The sequence below is a fragment of the Anopheles arabiensis genome, chromosome 3 (genome assembly GCF_016920715.1).
Source record: "Anopheles arabiensis isolate DONGOLA chromosome 3, AaraD3, whole genome shotgun sequence".
Taxonomy (NCBI): domain Eukaryota; kingdom Metazoa; phylum Arthropoda; class Insecta; order Diptera; family Culicidae; genus Anopheles; species Anopheles arabiensis.
In genome coordinates this window covers 56189557-56196318 of record NC_053518.1, presented here as the reverse complement: position 1 = coordinate 56196318, position 6762 = coordinate 56189557, and the positions used below count along the sequence as shown (strand labels likewise).

General features: G+C 42.3%; 1 long non-coding RNA gene across 1 annotated transcript; it reads right to left on the bottom strand.

The window, feature by feature from the left end:
* Positions 1 to 789: 789 nt before the first annotated feature.
* Positions 790 to 1974, bottom strand: LOC120903723. The gene is made up of 4 exons (XR_005739642.1): positions 1732 to 1974; positions 1584 to 1657; positions 1202 to 1491; positions 790 to 1126 (listed from the first exon to the last, which is right to left on the bottom strand). It is a non-coding gene; the product is annotated as an uncharacterized LOC120903723 (long non-coding RNA).
* Positions 1975 to 6762: the final 4788 nt, after the last annotated feature.

Sequence of the window (6762 nt, the reverse complement as noted above, 5' to 3'; positions counted from 1 at the left end):
TTTCCGGTGGGAGGGGGGAAGGTGGGAAGGGGGGAGGAGGAGGAGGGAGACAACGGCCACACTCTGTTCCGTGTCAAGATTCTCTATGAGGACATCACACGCTGACAGTGCCTCTTTCAACGGTGAGCCCTCAGGATCGGGCCGTGATCTGCGCACATCCTTTTGAACGTGTCACCAACTGATAATAAAACGTTAGAAACGGACTCTCTCACCCGCAGGTACCCATCTTCTACCATCTGTTACACATTTTTTGACACACCATGAACAGCTTCCTTTTGTCTGTCTTTGCGAACGACTATGGGCTGGATCGTTCAGTACCAGGGATAGGACATGGCCTACCCATCGCGAGTATGGTGCGCTACAAGTTGGTGGATCTGATACCAGCTTAATTCAATGTAATGATGGCAGCATCCTTGCTGTTGGGATTGTAAAACACAAGACGAGGCAAAACGACATGCGCAATCGAAATGCAGTCCGCAAACATCCAGACAAAATCAACTAGTGAACGTGCATACAAACCTTCAAACAAACTAAATATATGTCATCATGTTTATTCCCCCTTTAAAAATGCGTAGTGATTTATGAGAATATAATCTAGATTTATTTATCTTAAATGATGTGTAAAAGCCGCACATACAATAAATATATAAATAAATATAATATATAAGTACAAATAAATAAATAAATAAATGTAGGCTTGGTTTAAGCGTCTAGCAGGGAAATATTCTAAACTAGAGAAGGATTTAGTAGCAATTTAACTTGCGAGCGAGGGGGGAGAGGGGGGGTTCCTTTTTGGGGCCCCTCAAGACCACGGGGCCCGACGCGGCCGCTTAATTTGCTTAGCGCTTATTCCGCCCCTTGACACACACGCGCTTGTCAAAACACTTAACTTAAAATTAGGCATATCGATTTATGCCTTAAATCGTACTTAAGTCTAATCTTAACCCACTTGCGCACATCTACACGACATCACCATAATAGTCTTATCTTGTTAATTCAAATTTTTAATGTTAACACTTCGACGGTCGCGCACACCACTGAACACTAAGAACATCGTAGGCCGCTGGGGATGAATGTTTGTCGCCTTTTCGAATTTTCGTCAGCAGCCTGTTCGATCGCAGTTGACCTGAGGAAAGATAAAACATTAGGTTTAGAGACAACAGATTTAGATGTAGCGATAGTGCATCTAGAAGGAACTCACTCGTGGGGTTTTTTTCTCCTGCCAGGACCGCAATCAGTATTTGACCGCAATCAGTAGTGCGGTCGGTTCAGTCCTGTTGCTGCTGCAGCTATTGTGAGGCAGAGGATAATGATTCGAAGGGTTGAATTTCTGTCCCGAACGTTGTGAACGAGCGCTCGACACCGTCTCACGGCGCAATCGGGGCACCCGGTGCCGGCTGGGTGTTGTGCTGGTAGAGCCCGACTCTTCGCCGTACAGCTTCCGGAGGATGTTCTTAAATGGTTCCTCGTTCCAGGATAGAGTAAAATTGGCTGCAAAAAGGAATAAACACCGTGATTAGCATCCTAACCCCTAGCTTCACCCAACAATCTTCTTCTTCTTTCGTGGCCCACTTACAACTTACCGAATCATACACGATCATACACAACGCACAGTCGCAAACACCTGCGGCAGGCCCATATTGTTTCTGCATTATATCTGCAAATAAAAAAGAGGCCATAGTCTGTTCAAAAAGTGTTTCTTTATCACGATAATCGCTGGATAACACTTACCCGCTGTCTTGTGCTGTGTTATTCACCACACCACTTTCCTACGCCGGTACATGCACGAACCGCTTCCGACGGAGCCAGCACGCATTGGGCAGGACTTCTACCACTTACTAAAATGGCACTTACTTACGTAAAATTAAGAACTTAATTATTAAAAAACTTACCAAAATTGATCAGCCAACAACACTGTTTACGTTTTTTTACACACACAACTTGACATCTTCAGTGACAGCAGCCGCAGAGCACCAACACAACGAATGGTGTCAGGCAAGACGTCAGACGATCTTAGGCGAGGGGTAGGAAGGAGATCGGTGGTGAGGGACGTGAAAGCTCAGCTCGACAGAATCGCTATAGGAGGAAGCCAGGCAACTAGACTAGACTAGAGAAATTAGAGCGAGAGGTACCTCGCCAACCCTCGCATTGTTTGCCGGGTACATTAAAAAAAACATTGTTTGACGTTGCCTCAAATTACTTAGGCTGTGCTCTCACAATCAATCGATTTGCTGTTTCATTGCACACAGAAAATCATAACAATACAGGCAGTTCCCGCGATACGCGATACATGTTATTTAGCAGATTCAACGACATGTGGCAGATTGACCAGAAATACCTATTTATCTGTATTCCTACCAAGGTGGATTAAAAATATCAGGTGGTGAATAAGGGCCTTTGGGGAGTCGCCATAGTTGAGGGACTGTAATGGTTTCCGCACACAAAGCATAGCAAATAGAAAAGATTTCTTTGTTACTTCGTGCAATTTTTTGTTTCTATTGATTTTATCGAAAAAATGAGATATATGAACAAAAGTTTTGATGATTTGTTTATGCACGAAATGTAAAATCATGTGAGTAAGATTTCGAATCTGACGTAAATTATCCATGTGGCTCGTAGATAATAAGGATTTAATGTGAAAATTGCAAATTTCAATAATTTCTTAGTTTTTATTCGCAAAAATGTTGAAAACGCAATGAATTATACAATAAATTTACGGAATAACACGAAAGAACTCCCTTAAATCTATGTTTTAATGTTAAATACGAACTCGCAAAGCCCAAAATATATTTTTAAAGAATATTTAATCGAAAAAATGTAGTACATAAATTAAATGAACCATTTATAAAAATGTAAACAATGTTTGAATCCTGGGGACCTTACGTCAAATGACGAATTGTCAAAATGCTCTAGATTCCACCATCTGATATTTTTAAATCCACCTTGATTCCTACCAATTTTTAAAACGCCTATTGGTGCGTGGTCACGGAGGTGACAAAATGTTGAAAAAAAATTCAAATTTCTCAAAACTGCTTGTCAACCAAGGTGCGAGCCTTGTTGCGTTTGCATAATCTCCATAATGGACAATTTGTAGGTCGAAATGTATATAATTTTCCATACCACCTCCAGTCATCACCGATTTTTATACCAGAGACTCCAGTATTGTTACCCCTTGTTTACACATGCCAATCGCCAGTAGCGAACCCATCGACATCCTGTCAAAATTATATGGAGTTGAGAGTACGATGGGTTCGATGGATGGGTTTTCCATCACTTGCGGGTATCCAGCTGCTCAGTTTCGAAAGGTTCGAGAGGGCTAATGTAAACAGGGGGTTAAAGCCCTTTCACACCAGACAAATGTGGCAATTCGCGCGAGCGACGAACGTAGCTCATTAAACCTGTATAGGCACGAACTCTCGACGAACTTGCGAGTTCAAATGACTTTTGTCCTAACAAAAAATGTTATAATGTATTACATACAATTGTTTTCGAGTGTTGCAAACATTTTAATTAATCGAAACAATTTAACACCAGCTTCAGTGCTGGACTGAAACACCAGCTTCAGTGCTGATGGTTTACTTTGGAGTTTTGTATTTAAACTATCGTATCGCCGTTTTAGCTCTAGCGATGCATAACTTCAATGCGAAACCATACAACAGTACAGAGGGAATGAGAATGCTCTCAAAGCGAGGAAGCTCCACTGGTTGGGTATCCCACAAACAGGTGGTGCCACCAGGTTTTTGCTATTTTTAGAATGCATGAGTCGTTTGCCGTTTGCTAAACGAAGTCTGTCTATATTCCGTTTAGATAGAGAGCTTGAGTTGTTTAGAACCCGTTTAGTGGTCGTTTAGTGGGTTTGTGGCGCTTGGGGTGTATCTCGGGGACCGCCTGTATTTTCTGGCAGTTTTTGGTCTGCATTAACCATGTATCTCGGAGACCGACTGTACTTTACCATTATTATTTATTGATTTAACATGATGGGGGCCAAGGACTGTGTACGAACGAGGTCAAGTAATATAGAACGACTTGATAAGTAGCCAAAAGTTCGTTACAGGCAGTTTGACATCTAAGAGTCCTTTACGATTCAAATTTTTATTATGATAAAAATGATTAATCGGTCTGATCAGAAGTATATTGTAAGTTAGTCATTTAATGTTTCACCAAATGTATTGATGTCTCTTTTAATAATAATGTGTTGAGTGTTGGATGAGTTTGCCAGGGCTTTCTGCTGTCAAATGACATCCAAGATGGCCACACCGATTTTGGGGAATGCTCTTTCCTACACAGTCCTTGGATGGGGGCAGTCCCATGATACAGTCGTAAATAACATGCCCGTCATGGGTTTAAGCCTAGAATGGACCGTCCCCCGATAGCAAGGATTGACTATTCGGCGGCGTGGTGATGAATTCAGTCTCGAAAGCCTATATGGCCGGGATGTCCGCGTAGGACGCCAAATAGAAGAAGATTTAACATGATTCGTGCAAAAAAATATGAAATTTGTGGCTTTTAATTGGTCATAAATTTAAGCTAAACGTCAATTGATTTTGTATTTGAAGATTCTTTGAGCAATTTTATCTGGTTTGACATATAAACTGTGAAATTTATAAAACTTCGTAACTTTGTCTCCGAACCTGAAAAGTAGAGAATCGCGTAACTCGGAGACATACTGTACTCACGTGGATCGTATGTCGAGGGTCTCGTGTGTCTGTTTCTGTCATACTAACCCCAGGACTCCCCGCAGTGCAAGTGACAGCGATTTGCGAGGGCGCGCGAGGGCTCGCACGCCATACAAGTTCACTGCTCCAGAGCCCTCGCATTAAAGAGCTTGCGAGCCTTGGAAGTGTCATATGAGCGAGACAGCTGTATGTCAAGTGTATGGCTATCTCTTTCGGGCAAGAAAAAAGCTCCGAAATGCAACGGTGTTGGTGGACAAAATTTAAATGGCCAAAAATTTTGACCACACACACTCTCTCCCGGTGCCTTCCCCTGTCCTCTCTTCCTTCAGGCCCCTTCCTCTTATTTGCGCGCGCCGCTCGCTTGTATGCGATAGCTCATCAGCTGGTACTGGTATATGGTAGGGTTGTAGTTGTATCTTGAATTGGCGATTGGTACATATATATGTAGTGTATTTGGTTTTACCTGTGACCTTGACGATGCGAGAGCCGATCAATTCTGGTTTTGAAGCAATATTTGTGCTATGCTGGTGGGTTGCCGTTCCGTGCCGTTTCCGATGTGGCCATTTGATCGCCATGTCGATCAACGGTTATGAAGCCAATTTCAAACGAGCGAAAGTGAAGGAATAATTCCGTACCGGAAATTTGATTTTTTATCAAGTGTTGATCTCCAATGTTGATCTCAACCCGATGTAAGCTGGTTTTAACGGCCATATGAGATAATGTACTCATGTGTTAAAAAATGTCGCATTTTTTTTCTTTCCTGATTTTCCTGAAAATTGACCCACAATTCAATACGATTTGACTATTTTCATTGATTCCTCATACAACGCATGGAAAGAGGTAAACTGGCTTCGCCAATTCATTTATCTCCGCTCCCAACCATCCATCACCCGAACCACCCACAACCTCATCATTCCATCCACATGCAACGACATTTCCCTCTTCTTTAACAGCAAAGGTCCCAACCGAAGCTTCTACAGACTGCTGCTTTCCATTTTCCTGTTTCTTCTTCTTCTATTTGTCGTATACCTGGTCATGCCAGCCAATGCAAGCTTTAGCGTCTTTTTAGTACCACACACCCGGCTGGCCAGTCCTTACTACGAAGGGACGGTCTATATGAGGCTTGAACCAATGACGGGCATGATATTATCATCCTTTATGTATCCACATTAATACAAAATGTGCGACAAAACAACACATAAACGTCGTTCAACAGCTCTTTGGTTTATTTCTTTTAAAACATGATTATATAGCCACCTACATAAGGAAGAAGAAGAAGAAAGCCACATACAAAAACACACGCATTTCCGGTGGGAGGGGGGAAGGTGGGAAGGGGGGAGGAGGAGGAGGGAGACAACGGCCACACTCTGTTCCGTGTCAAGATTCTCTATGAGGACATCACACGCTGACAGTGCCTCTTTCAACGGTGAGCCCTCAGGATCGGGCCGTGATCTGCGCACATCCTTTTGAACGTGTCACCAACTGATAATAAAACGTTAGAAACGGACTCTCTCACCCGCAGGTACCCATCTTCTACCATCTGTTACACATTTTTTGACACACCATGAACAGCTTCCTTTTGTCTGTCTTTGCGAACGACTATGGGCTGGATCGTTCAGTACCAGGGATAGGACATGGCCTACCCATCGCGAGTATGGTGCGCTACAAGTTGGTGGATCTGATACCAGCTTAATTCAATGTAATGATGGCAGCATCCTTGCTGTTGGGATTGTAAAACACAAGACGAGGCAAAACGACATGCGCAATCGAAATGCAGTCCGCAAACATCCAGACAAAATCAACTAGTGAACGTGCATACAAACCTTCAAACAAACTAAATATATGTCATCATGTTTATTCCCCTTTAAAAATGCGTAGTGATTTATGAGAATATAATCTAGATTTATTTATCTTAAATGATGTGTAAAAGCCGCACATACAATAAATATATAAATAAATATAATATATAAGTACAAATAAATAAATAAATAAATGTAGGCTTGGTTTAAGCGTCTAGCAGGGAAATATTCTAAACTAGAGAAGGATTTAGTAGCAATTTAACTTGCGAGCGAGGGGGAGAGGGGGG